Genomic DNA, 14,607 nt, shown 5'->3' with positions numbered 1-14,607 from the left:
CTGTTTAGTGATTGTATTATGGAAACTATTTTCTGTCAGTGATGTAAATACTGCCTGCAGGAGCAAATCTAATTCATCTATATTTGGTTGTTTAGTTAACAGGTGCAGTACTTTGTCACCATTTCTGTCACAGCTTGTGGGAATTAAATTTCATTTAGTGTTTTGATTTGTCAGTTGCTTAATAATACTCTTGACAAGTTTGGTCTTCTTCTTGGACTAGAAAGGGCATTCAAAAAGTTTCGCACAGTCGTCTCTAATTTTTTATATTTTGCAGGAGGAGCATGAAATTTTTTGTGGACATACTTGGAACATTTAGCTATAAGTTGGTATAAAAAATTATTTTCTTTTATTTACAGGTGAGCCATAATGGACTGTGAAGTAGATGTCAGGTTGCGACAATGGCTGGTAATGGAGTTCCTGTTCAAGATCAGCGATGGCTCTGCCACATCGATTCACAGGTAGTTGCTCCCTCTTCATGGGGAGGACACAGTGGATCACAGCAGTATCCGGTGGTGGTTGCAGAGGTTCAAAGAAGGTGATTTCTCTCTACTGGACAATCCATGATGCGGCAGACCACTTAGTAAATGAATCGACTTCATTTACTTCCGGTACAATGGACGTGGAAGAATTATGGGCAAATTTTAAACACATTGTAAATCATGCACTGGACAAGTATGTGCTGAAAAAGTGGGTTACGGATGGAAAAGACCCACCGTGGTTTAACAGTGCAATTTGGAGAATGCTCAGGAAGCAAAGGCAGTTGCACACACGGTACAAGAAAGATCGAGAGAATGAGGACAAGCAAAAGTTAGTAGAGATTCGTGCTGCTGTAAAAAGAGTGATGCGTGAAGCATTCAATCACTACCACCATCATACCTTAGCAAAAGATCTTGCTGAAAACCCAAGGAAATTCTGGTCTTACATAAAATCGGTAAGGGGGTCGAAGGCTTCCATCCAGTCACTCACTCATCAGTCTGGCCTGGCAAGGGAAGACAGCAAAATGAAAGCTGAAATTTTAAATTTAGCATTTGAGAAATCTTTCACGCAGGAGGATTGTACAAACATACCGCCGTTTGAGTCTTATACATATTCCTGTATAGAGGAAATAGTGATAGACATCCCTGGGGTTGTGAAGCAGCTGAATGGGTTGAAAATAAATAACTCACCAGGTCCTGATGGGATTCCAATTCAGTTTTACAGAGAGTACTCTACTGCACTGGCTCCTTACTTAGCTTGCATTTATCGCGAATCTCTTGCCCAACGTAAAGTCCCAAGCGACTGGAAAAAAGCGCAGGTGATGCCTGTATATAAGAAGGGTAGAAGGATGGATCCTCAAAATTACAGACCAATATCCTTAACATTGGTTTGTTGCAGGATTCTCAAACATATTCTCAGTTCGAATATAATGAATTTCCTTGAGACAGAGAAGTTGCTATCCATGCATCAGCACGGCTTTAGAAAGCATCGCTCATGCGAAACGCAACTCGCCCTTTTTTCACATGATATCTTGCGAACCATGGATGAAGCGTATCAGACGGATGCCATATTCCTTGACTTCCGGAAAGCATTTGACTCGGTGCCCCACTGCAGACTCTTAACTAAGATACGAGCATATGGGATTAGTTTCCAAGTATGTGAGTGGCTTGAAGACTTCTTAAATACATTGTCCTCGATGGTGAGTATTCATTGGAGGTGAGGGTATCATCTGGACTGCCCCAGGGAAGTGTGGTAGGTCCGCTGTTGTTTCCTATCTACGAGGGCAGTTCAATAAGTAATGCAACACATTTTTTTTCTCGGACAATTTTGGTTGAAAAAACCGGAAATTTCTTGTGGAATATTTTCAAACATTCCCGCTTCATCTCGTATAGTTTCATTGACTTCCGACAGCTGGCAGCGCTGTACGGAGCTGTTAAAATGGCGTCTGTAACGGATGTGCGTTGCAAACAATGGGCAGTGATCGAGTTTCTTTTGGCGGAAAACCAGGGCATCTCAAATATTCATAGGCACTTGCAGAATGTCTACGGTGATCTGGCAGTGGACAAAAGCACGGTGAGTCGTTGGCCAAAGCGTGTGTCATCATCGCCGCAAGGTCAAGCAAGACTGTCTGATCTCCCGCGTGCGGGCCGGCCGTGCACAGCTGTGACTCCTGCAATGGCGGAGCGTGTGAACACACTCGTTCGAGATGATCGACGGATCACCATCAAACAACTCAGTGCTCAACTTGACATCTCTGTTGGTAGTGCTGTCACAATTGTTCACCAGTTGGGATATTCAAAGGTTTGTTCCCGCTGGGAACCATCTGTGCGGAATTGCTTGCTCGTCATGTGGCTGAGGGTGACAATTTCTTGTCAAAGATTGTTACAGGCGATGAAACATGGGTTCATCACTTCGAACCTGAAACAAAACTGCAATCAATGGAGTGGCGCCACACCCACTCCCCTACCAGGAAAAAGTTTAAAGCCATACCCTCAGCCGGTAAAGTCATGGTTACAGTCTTCTGGGACGCTGAAGGGGTTATTCTGTTCGATGTCCTTCCCCATGGTCAAACGATCAACTCTGAAGTGTATTGTGTTACTCTTCAGAAATTGAAGAAACGACTTCAGCGTGTTCGTAGGCACAAAAATCTGAACGAACATCTCCTTCTCCATGACAACGCAAGACCTCACACAAGTCTTCGCACCCGAGAGGAGCTCACAAAACTTCAGTGGACTGTTCTTCCTCATGCACCCTACAGCCCCGATTTCGCACCATCGGATTTCCATATGTTTGGCCCAATGAAGGACGCAATCCATGGGAGGCACTACGCGGATGGTGAAGAAGTTATTGATGCAGTACGAGGTTGGCTCAGACATCAACCAGTGGAATGGTACCGTGCACGCATACAGGCCCTCATTTCAAGGTGGCGTAAGGCCGTAGCATTGAATGGAGATTACGTTGAAAAATAGTGTTGTGTAGCTAAAAGATCGGGGAATAACCTGGTGTATTTCAATGCTGAATAAAACAACCCCTGTTTCAGAAAAAAAAAGTGTTGCATTACTTATTGAACTGCCCTCGTACATAAATGATCTTTCGGATAGGGTGGATAGCAATGCGCGGCTGTTTGCTGATGATGCTGTGGTGTACGGGAAGGTGTCGTCATTGAGTGACTGAAGGAGGATACAAGATGACTTGGACAGGATTTGTGATTGGTGTAAAGAATGGCAGCAAACTGTAGATATAGATAAATGTAAATTAATGCAGATGAATAGGAAAAAGAATCCTGTAATGTTTGAATACTCCATTAGTAGTGTAGCGCTTGACACAGTTAGGTCCATTAGATATTTGGGTGTAACATTGCAGAGCGATATGAAGTGGGGCAAGCATGTAATGGCAGTTGTGGAGAAGGCGGATAGTCATCTTCGGTTCATTGGTAGAATTTTGGGAAGATGTGGTTCATCTGTAAAGGAGACCGCATATAAAACACTAATATGACCTATTCTTGAGTACTGCTTGAGCGTTTGGGATCCCTATCAGGTCGGATTGAGGGAGGACATAGAAGCAATTCAGGGGCAGGCTGCTAGATTTGTTACTGGTATATTTAATCATCACGCGAGTGTTACGGAAATGCTTCAGGAACTTGGGTGGGAGTCTCTGGGGGAAAGGAGGCGTTCTTTTTGTGAATCGCTACTGAGGAAATTCAGAGAACCAGCATTTGAGACTGACTGCAGTACAATTTTACTGCCGCCAACTTACATTTCGCGGAAAGACCACAAAGATAAGAGAAGAGAGATTAGGGCTCGTACAGAGGCATATAGGCAGTCATTTTTCCCTCGTTATGTTTGGGAGTGGAACAGGGAGAGAAGATGCTAGTTGTGGTAAAAGGTACCCTCCACCACGCACCGTATGGTGGATTGTGGAGTATGTATGTAGATGTAGATGTAGACGGCAGCGAGTGATGTGAATAAGGAGACCATTGATCACATCATCCAAAATGACAGATGTGTGATGATACGACAGCTTGCTGAAATGACTTGTTTGTCACTGTGTAGTGTGGTATCACTGGTACAGTCACTGCACCATGACTATGCCAAACCCCATAATGACAAACCCCACACAGTCCTTATGATGCAGGAACAAATCAGGAAAATGGGTTGGAAAATTGTTCCTCATCCTCCCTACAGTCCGGACTTGGCTCCGTCTGATTTTTACCTCTTTGGTCATCTGAAGGCCCACCTGCGCAGTAAAACATTTGATAGTGAGAAAGACCTTATTTCCTGTGTCAAGCGATGGTGTAACAGTCAATCCCCATAATTTTACCAACTTAATTTACATCATGGAAACAAGGTTGTGCCAGATGCATCACAGCTGATGGAGGCTACATTGAGTAGGCTTAATGTATAACGAAATGTTCCAAGTATGTTCACAAAAAGCTTCATTCTCCTCCTGCAAAAAATAAAAAAAAAATAGAGACAACTGTGCAAAACTTTTTGAATGCCCTTTGTATTTAATGTCTTGTGCATAGAAAATGTATTTACTTTTTTGATAGATCGGACAATTTTATTCTGTCTGTGGTAATTAAGTTCACTCTCTCCCTTGTACAAGAAACTTTAATCACTTGTTTCAAGGAAACAAAATTCAAACTAGTAAAGGAAAATGTTTGAGAAAGACTTAAATTCATAAATACCTCCTTCATGTGCTTCTTGCATGTTTTGTCTTGACTGAGTCATTGGTTAATTTTTCTCTTATTCTCTGTTCTTCTTTTATGAGCTGAAACTGTTTTGTTACCAACATTTGACCATCATTATCAAATAAACCGTTTAGTATTGTCTTTATATTTAAATCCCTAAACATATTTGGATTCAAGCACAAGTCGTTGGTGACTTTTGCACTATGATATTCAATCCTTATTGGAAGCATTACTGTGAGAAATAGTCCAAGCCACAGAGTCACAACTTTGGTTGCCCTTCATCAGTATTATCAGAAAGAAAATCAATATTAGAGAATTGCAGAATAATGGGTTTCTATTTAAATGTGATTAACCCAACTGCTTGATAAACATTCATACAATTAATGTAGGTGATGGTCAGTGAATTGGCAGTACTGATTGATTGTGTATTTCAGGTGCTTTTTGTAGTTGTGGCATAACGTTCAATGAAAATATACAGTTTTGCCAACTCTATGCTCATGTAAACACTGTTTGATAAACTTTTGCCACAAACAAGCAAAATGACCCTGTAGTACAGCCAAAGATGCAGAGCATGTTGTGGGAAATATTCCAGATTTCCCCAGTTGGATATAGCACAAATATAGGGTGCCATAATTTTTAAATTAGAGATAAACGTGTGAAATCAGTAGCTGCATTATTGCATTAGAGAAACTGTTAAAAACAACATTAAGATTGTTACTGAACTCCTACAACTTTCTAAATTATTCTACAAAATGCAATAGTTGCCTTTTGCTGTTCAAACTATGATATTGATTTACTAGCTTTAGAGTAAGCAGATTCAGAAGGACGTAGATTGCAGCAGGTACTGCGAGACGAAAAAGCTTGCACATGGAGAGCTGCATCACACCAATCTCTGGACTGAAGACCACAACAACAACAGTTTTAGACTAATGCCATCATATTACAATTCAGGAACTAACACTATAAATTAATATTGTTTTTCAGTCCAACTTGCGAAAATGTAGAAAGGCAGGTCTAGATAGTTCAGTGACTTGTCTTATAATATAAATAAAATCAAAGGTGGGAACAAAATACCTTCACTCACTATCGAAAAAATCTCTACCAGCCATCATACACTTTGGTAACTGTGGTTATGATTGTTGTCCACTCTAATCTATATCAAACTGATCACCTCTAATTGATTGTGACAGCGATTTACTGAAAATATGGATCTCAGTTACATCATGTTCAAATGAAATATCCAGCTCCTTCTGACAGTTTGTTTTACAATTGTCGTTTTTGTCTATCCATATCTATAGGACTGTTTCAGTTGACACTGACATGCTAATGTCTTGTCCTCCTGTATCACTCCTAGACGCAATCAGCAATTTTGTGTTACCACTTAGTAGATGTCATCTGACATTATGCTTGTAATTGAGAGCTGACCCAAATGTACAAGGCGTTTCAAAAGATTAATCTGATTATGCAAGACTATGTATTATACATTACAGATAGAAATCTGGCATACATTGTAACTTACACATAAAAACTAAAAGTTTACCTTGACCCCAGATGTAAGTTACTGATTCATTTCATTGGTATTAGGGATATCTATATACTTTATAAGATAAAGGTGCAGCTAGGTCATTCATTTGTTAATTATCCAATGTGTGTCAAACTGGGATGGCGATACCACATCAATAGAAGGCTTTTTGCGTTCTCTGTTCCAATAGTTGCAATCCAGTTACAACTTTGTGGTTTAATTCTCATTGCGAGTATGGCACTGCACCTCCAACAGTTCAAAAGTCACCCTGTGTCTCATATAAGACATAAATCACATTAAATAGAGTTTTGCATGTAGCTCACAGAGGAGTACTTATGCCAGCCTAGAGTTAGGCACTCCTCATGTGTCTGTCTCGTGGTCTGATGTCTGTGTTTCAGACCATGCAGGATTTGACTGCTACAAGCCCTTCAATGTAAACAACAAAGTGTGGGATGTTTTCAAACTATTATGGGTGTGGGTATGGAAAATAACAATTTCATTTTATATATATTGTTCAGTAATGTGGCTAAGTTCTCTTTAATCTAAAAGTGAACAGCCACAATGTAAAAGCACAGGGAACACAAGAGTCTCACAGTCAGTCAGGCATGAGATGGATTCCCCAAAGCTTCATGTGTTTTGCAGTTCACCAAGAAGTTATGGCCCATATTTGTTTTGTGGAAAAGAGGGTTACAGTAATCATGTGATAGGATATATTGATGAGTTTCCACACTAGTAAGAACATGCTGAAAATTTAATTTTTAATGGGGGCAGAGTACTGCCATACTGGCTTCTGCAAATAAAAGCATTTATTAACAATGAGATACCTCAACAATGGAATGGCCATAAGGGGCAGAAGGATAGCCTGTAAGGGATGTATGGACCTCCCATTGCGTCATTGGCCTTAAAGACCACCTAATGTCATGGTTCTTTTTTTTTTGGGGGGGGGGCTTTGGGGGGGGGGGGGGAGATGATGTGAAGACTCCATCCATGTGCATCCCCTTCCAGCAACTTTGAATGAACTGCAATGTGGCATAGCAACAGCAGCAAATGCAGTAACTCTTGTTGTGCTCACAGTAAATGGGGAGAGTTTGGCTATCGTCTGGATGTTTGTAGCTGGTGTATGTCTGATATAGGGCACACTGCACATCTGTAAAGGTAAATGAAAACTTTGAGCCTAAACACAACTGTAAATTACCTGAAGGTCATATATATATATATGTGTGCAAAAGATGTATCCCTTATGAAATCAGATAGTTCTACTGAAAATAAAAACGTTGTAGTTCTGTCTATAAGTTAATATTTATCCTCAGTATCTATCTTAAATACTGTAATCTACTCATGAACTATATTTGAAAATCTTGAAAAAAAAATTTTTTTGTTTTTTTTTCTATGAATCCTTGTACCTGATTTTATAATTGTTTTAATTTTTTTCGGTTAAATTTAATCAAAAAATTTATAATTGAGGTAGTCAAAGTGCCCCGTCCCCCATTTGTAGGAAGTGTGACTTTTCACAAAAATGTCATAGTAAATATTTTCAAGTTCTATACCATACATACACATCAGTATCTCTTTAAGAAATATGTTTTTAATAAAAGTCAAACTTTTTTTTTTTTTAGCGATAAATTATTCCCCCCCTTTTTCCCCATAGGTTGCATACATTATTGAAAATATCTTTATATTGCTAGGGCTAACTTTTTGCAGTGCTGATGTTGCTTCATTGACTTCTTCTCGTTCTGAAAGAATTTGAATCAGTCAAGGAGTTACTGTACATTTGTATCAACACCACATGCATCTCTGTTGCCATTTCTTCATCACAGGGATACTTGAATAATATGAATACAATACTCATATTTGAGATTTTTTCCCCTTCAATACTTGCCATCTCATGGGAAATATTCATGGGAACTCAGGATCTGTTCAAAGGAATATCCCTGCAGATCAGAACTGGTTTTCATAACTGATTACGAAAACAGTACATCAACAAGATCTTTATTACCCAAGAATAACAAGATTAACAGAACAGTATCCATGGCAACAAATTGTTTCACATACATTAAAAATATGACAGCAAAGTTTATTCTGAAAACATGTGTGACATAATAGCATAAAGCAAAGAAAAATGCCAGAACTAGTAGATATCACATGCATAAGGAATGCAAAACAAAGAGTATTTAATAACAAAAGAAACATATAAAAATATACAATAATTTTTGAAAAATATCTCAAGTTGTCCAGAAGAAAATACTAAATATCAACTATATTTGCTTCAATAAATAAAGCAATTATAACTCCTTCCAAAACAATTGTCTCAAGAAATAAAATGTAATCTCAATCTGAAGCAGGTATCACTTATCACATGCTGTAAAAAATATTCCTTCCAAGTGGTGCAAAATTAAAAGACAAATAAAAATCTGTAACATCACATAAAACAGAGTCTAAGTGCATGATCACTCACAAAAAATACATAGCAATGAAAAATTAACACTATAGTGTTCATGTATTAGCTTTTTTAAAAAATAAGTAATACAAGCTATTGCCAAGTTTTTAAGTTTAACATAAAGGGTAGCAAACAGCTAAATTATTGGCAGAATTATTTCTCATTCCATGCATAATTATTTAAGTAATAATAATAATCATTTCAATTGACAACATACAGCTGATGACTAAGCGTATGTCATGAAACAGCAGTGTCTACATTCATTTTTATAGAACATTTTTGGCATAGTATGTAAGTCTAATTCTTCAATGTGCGATAATGAAGTTAGTGGAACTTAACTCTGCAATAACTGACCTCTGAGCATTTCCTTTCTCTCTTCCGACTAATCTCCATGGCATCAGAATATCACACGTGTACAACTCTTCGATATCATGCAGCTGTAACAGTTGCTTGTAAGAGTAGGTGCAGAGATGGAAGTGGGGATTTGTTTTCTGCTCACTTGTGATTTTTGCAAGGCTATAGCTGTAGGACCCCCCATGAACCATGGACCTTGCCGTTGGTGGGGAGGCTTGCGTGCCTCAGCGATACAGATAGCCGTACCGTAGGTGCAACCACAACGGAGGGGTATCTGTTGAGAGGCCAGAGAAACGTGTGCTTCCTGAAGAGGGGCAGCAGCCTTTTCAGTAGTTGCAAGGGCAACAGTCTGGATGATTGACTGATCTGGCCTTGTAACAATAACCAAAATGGCCTTGCTGTGCTGGTACTGCGAACGGCTGAAAGCAAGGGGAAACTACAGCCGTAATTTTTCCCGAGGGCATGCAGCTTTACTGTATGAATAAATGATGATGGCGTCCTCTTGGGTAAAATATTCCGGAGGTAAAATAGTCCCCCATTCGGATCTCCGGGCGGGGACTACTCAAGGGGATGTCGTTATCAGGAGAAAGAAAACTGGCGTTCTACGGATCGGAGCGTGGAATGTCAGATCCCTTAATCGGGCAGGTAGGTTAGAAAATTTAAAAAGGGAAATGGATAGGTTGAAGTTAGATATAGTGGGAATTAGTGAAGTTCGGTGGCAGGAGGAACAAGACTTCTGGTCAGGTGACTACAGGGTTATAAACACAAAAACAAATAGGGGTAATGCAGGAGTAGGTTTAATAATGAATAGGAAAATAGGAATGCGGGTAAGCTACTACAAACAGCATAGTGAACGCATTATAGTGGCCAAGATAGCCACGAAGCCCACGCCTACTACAGTAGTACAAGTTTATATGCCAACTAGCTCTGCAGATGACGAAGAAATTGAAGAAATGTATGACGAAATAAAAGAAATTATTCAGATAGTGAAGGGAGACGAAAATTTAATAGTCATGGGTGATTGGAATTCGGTAGTAGGAAAAGGGAGAGAAGGAAACGTAGTAGGTGAATATGGATTGGGGGTAAGAAATGAAAGAGGAAGCCGTCTGGTAGAATTTTGTGCAGAGCATAACTTAATCATAGCTAACACTTGGTTCAAGAATCATGAAAGAAGGTTGTATACATGGAAGAACCCTGGAAATAATAAAAGGTATCAGATAGATTAGCTTAGAAGAAAGATTAAGGAAAGGCAAACCTACGTTTCTAGCATTTGTAGACTTAGAGAAAGCTTTTGACAATGTTGACTGGAATACTCTCTTTCAAATTCTGAAGGTGGCAGGGGTAAAATACAGGGAGCGAAAAGCTATTTACAATTTGTACAGAAACCAGATGGAAGTTACAAGAGTCGAGTGGCATGAAAGGGAAGCAGTGGTTGGGAAGGGAGTAAGACAGGGTTGTAGCCTCTCCTCGATGTTGTTCAATCTGTATATTGAGCAAGCAGTAAAGGAAACAAAAGAAGAATTCGGAGTAGGTATTAAAATTCATGGAGAAGAAATAAAAACTTTGAGGTTCGCCGATGACATTGTAATTCTGTCAGAGACAGCAAAGGACTTGGAGGGGGAGTTGAATGGAATGGACAGTGTCTTGAAAGTAGGATATAAGATGAACATCAACAAAAGCAAAACAAGGATAATGGAATGTAGTCTAATTAAGTCGGGTGATGCTGAGGGGATTAGATTAGGAAATGAGACACTTAAAGTAGTAAAGGAGTTTTGCTATTTGGGGAGCAAAATAACTGATGATGGTCGAAGTAGGGAGGATATAAAATGTAGACTGGCAATGGCAAGGAAAGCGTTTCTGAAGAAGAGAAATTTGTTAACATCGAGTATAGATTTAAGTGCCAGGAAGTCAATTCTGAAAGTATTTGTATGGAGTGTAGCCATGTATGGAAGTGAAACATAGACGATAAATAGTTTGGACAAGAAGAGAATAGAAGCTTTCGAAATGTGGTGCTACAGAAGAATGCTGAAGATTAGATGGGTAGATCACATAACTAATGAGGAAGTATTGAATAGGATTGGGGAGAAGAGAAGTTTGTGGCACAACTTGACCAGAAGAAGGGATTGGTTGGTAGGACATGTTCTGAGGCATCAAGGTATCACCAATTTAGTATTGGAGGGCAGCGTGGAGGGTAAAAATCGTAGAGGGAGACCAAGAGATGAATACACTAAGCAGATTCGGAAGGATGTAGGTTGCAGTAGGTACTGGGAGATGAAAAAGCTTGCACAGGATAGAGTAGCATGAAGAGCTGCATCAAACCAGTCTCAGGACTGAAGACGACAACAACAACAGCTGTAGGAGGCAAGTATTTGTCTTCTCTTAGTATGCGTTGATAGCATTTCTTGATGATACAAGGGAGAAAACTTTTATCAACTGGTGTACAGTACCTCATTAGGGTATTCTATGTATTCAGCCAGTCTCTTGTATCAAATTTAAACATGTGTGGCTCACTAGGCAGTGTTTAGATGGATTGAACAGTATTTCCACTGGATTATTTTCTGTGGTTATTAACAACTGGTTTACCCTCTGTTGATAAAACCTGTATGGTCAGTTGCCATTCACATATCAGTCATTTACAGATCACAACAATAAACCTACACTTAAACAATAAACCTACTATTTACTTCATATGATCACAACATAACTCTTGTATAATTTACCATGGGTCATGCGAGGAAAATGAACTACAAAATATACAGCATGATCAGTTCAGTAACCTGTGATTATCAGTTTGATTAATCTCACACATAAACATAACCATTATGGCAGGTCATTGTTTGTAAACTAATTATTGTTCTCAAAATGCTTGTGTTTCATCTAGGAAGCTATGAAAAATATTTTTTTCCCCACAAATATTTAATCTAGTGTACATGAACACTGCTGATGTCATATGCAGAGGGAACATAACCAATGACATAAGAGAAAGTGTAAATCCAAAATATTCAGAGGATACAAATAAAACTTTTATAACTGATAATTCTCATGCAATATTATTAGATATGAATAATTGATGTCAGCATACGGGAGTCACAAACAATGAAAATAACAGAGTGATAATGAATATATTACTGAGTAGTTGAAATGAACACTGAAATGAATTATAAGTGTGATAGAAGTAGCTACCACATTACCAGCTCTGTGGCACTCAAATATGTGAAGGCAATCTTCACTTCAGACCACTAGGTTTTCCAGTGCACCAGTAATATATTCCACAAAGTCATTAACACAAAGTTAATGTGATTTGTATAGAACCAACCAAACTTGCAGCTGTGTCACTCTCTAGGATAGCAAAATATAATCACAAAATGAAAAAATGTTGTTACTGTAGGGTTTGATGACACAACAATGAAAAATAAGAGAATGAAGACATGAAGAAATGGAGTGCAGAAAGAAGTGTGTTAAAAGAAATGATAGTTGGAAACTCATGCAAATGGGAATACTTTCACAGCAAAAAAGAAAATACAAAATGATTGAAAAGGATGACATTCCCAGATTTTGAACAAAGATAAGTAAATAAATCAGTTAACACATACACTTCTTAGCATCATACAAAGAAAAGTGTGAGTAGAAAAGACTGAGGAATAACAGGAAGACTTCAGATACATTGTATCAAGGATGGATAGGGTTTGGATATACGATTTTGGATTCTAGTGCTAGGTGAAATGGATACGCTGAAGCTCAATCTAGTTTAGTATACTGAAGGGTAGAATACATTTAAATGTGCAGCAACAGGGATATTTAATGAATTTGGTTCAAATCTGCTGTCCAAACATCTAGATTTTGATTTTCTGGCAGCTGGTCGGTACTGTTGGACCTTCCGAGGCCTGTTCGAACAGAGTTAATTTTTTAGTGTTTCTCCAGATCACTTCAGACAAATGCTAGGCTAGTTGCTTTGAAATGCACATGGGTGATTTCCCACCAATCCATGTTCAATTTGGGCTTGTACGTATTTCTAAGGTCTTCACAGCTGATAAGATTTTGAACCAAAATTTTCTTTCCTTCCTTGGTGAATTTGTTGGCCATGGGCTGGGCAAAATCAACAAAAATAGTTCAGGGGGGACAAGGGAACAGTAGCAGCTTGGAGAAATAAAATGGTAAATAATGAAGCAATTGACTTGCTCATAAACAGAGTACTGTGCAAATCCTCATTACTATTTTGATTCAAATTTCAATCTGATCGCATTTGAGGTGGTTCCAACACTGGGTCATGATCTCCTTAACATACTGACGTGTACATGTCATCTTAAGGGTACAAAAGTAAAATTTTAGTATGGAAGAACAAAGTCTCCATGCAGAGATTCACTTGTTACTGAGATGAATACTTGTTACAGAGATGAATATCTATGTTAACAAGGTTCAGGAAACCCACCAGCAAGGGTCCAATAGACCAACATAAAACTGTCAGTTTCTGCAATGTTTTAGTACCACATGCCTCGAATATCTGTCATCTGTAATATGGTATCAAGTGAAGACAAATGCCAACAATATATCTGAATACAATGCATATCTGAACAATGACCTGGAACGTGGAATGCTGACAGGTTATCTTAATGAATGATATTAATTTACCAAATCACACTGGTTGCAGATGGCTTGAAATCATTGCAAACAATGGTAAGGAGATTTAAGTATCAATGTCACACTATACCAGAGGACTATTTATGTTTCCAGTTCCATTATGTACTGTCCACCATCCTATTAAGGAAATTTTCATCAATGAATGTCAAAAGATTTTTTTTATATATTACATTCCTGGGATTATATCATGACAGGATGATGCCTATACTTGGTACCGCCTGACAGAAAATTGCATTCTTTCCTTAACATATAATTGCAGCCAGTTTACTGCAGCTGAATATTCTTGGCAAATGTCTGTTTCAGAAACACGTTGGTAGGTACTTAAACTTGTCCTGGACCTCTCCTGTGCTCAGTGCTTTTGTTCCTAATTATTTTATACACTGAACAGTTTCATTTCATTTAGAAACATGATGTATTACATATTGTTCCACAAATAACAGATGCATCAAACTTCATTATTTTAATGCTTGAATTTCTAAAATTTTATCACTGCCAGAAATGTTCTGTAACCAGTAACTAAGAATGTACACTATGGAGATCCCGAGGAGCACAACCAAACAAAGTTTTTTACAGGCCTGCTTTAAAACTTCTACGAAGTAGAGATCTGCATAAAATCCATGAGAAGAAAGCAAATGGCTATCAAAAAGTAAAATCACTCTCACAAAAGTCCATTTACTGTATACATTTTCTTACAAATATCAAAATTTGTAACAAACAGTTATGATTCCTTCTATCATAAAAATCGGTGATACATTGTGAAATTCATATAATCACTGCCGTAACAAAGCTATTACCCTTCAGTGGAAGACAAGATAAGTACTGGGTAGTGTTTGCCTTTTCCTTACACCATAGCTAAGGAACAATATCATTCAAATGCAGCTGAAAATGACTAGCAAATGAGGAGAGAAAATCTTCTAATAAAAATCCATCAGCATTTTTCATCATCTTACACATATCTGTCAAAATATTAATTTAAAATATATATATATC

At 38.4% G+C, this 14,607-nt stretch overlaps 1 protein-coding gene across 1 annotated transcript in view; it reads right to left on the bottom strand.

Moving 5' to 3' along the window:
- Positions 1-7,633: 7,633 nt before the first annotated feature.
- The window catches only part of LOC124798451 (heparin sulfate O-sulfotransferase), an 85,905-nt gene continuing 78,931 nt past the window's right edge, over positions 7,634-14,607 (bottom strand). The window contains exon 8 of the mRNA XM_047261870.1: positions 7,634-8,599. The gene's annotated coding sequence lies outside the window, so the exon portion shown is untranslated. The remainder of the gene's footprint in view (positions 8,600-14,607) is intronic.

The sequence above is a fragment of the Schistocerca piceifrons genome, chromosome 5, assembly GCF_021461385.2.
Source record: "Schistocerca piceifrons isolate TAMUIC-IGC-003096 chromosome 5, iqSchPice1.1, whole genome shotgun sequence".
Classification (NCBI taxonomy): Eukaryota; Metazoa; Arthropoda; class Insecta; order Orthoptera; family Acrididae; genus Schistocerca; species Schistocerca piceifrons.
This window is presented reverse-complemented; position numbering and strand designations above follow the sequence as displayed.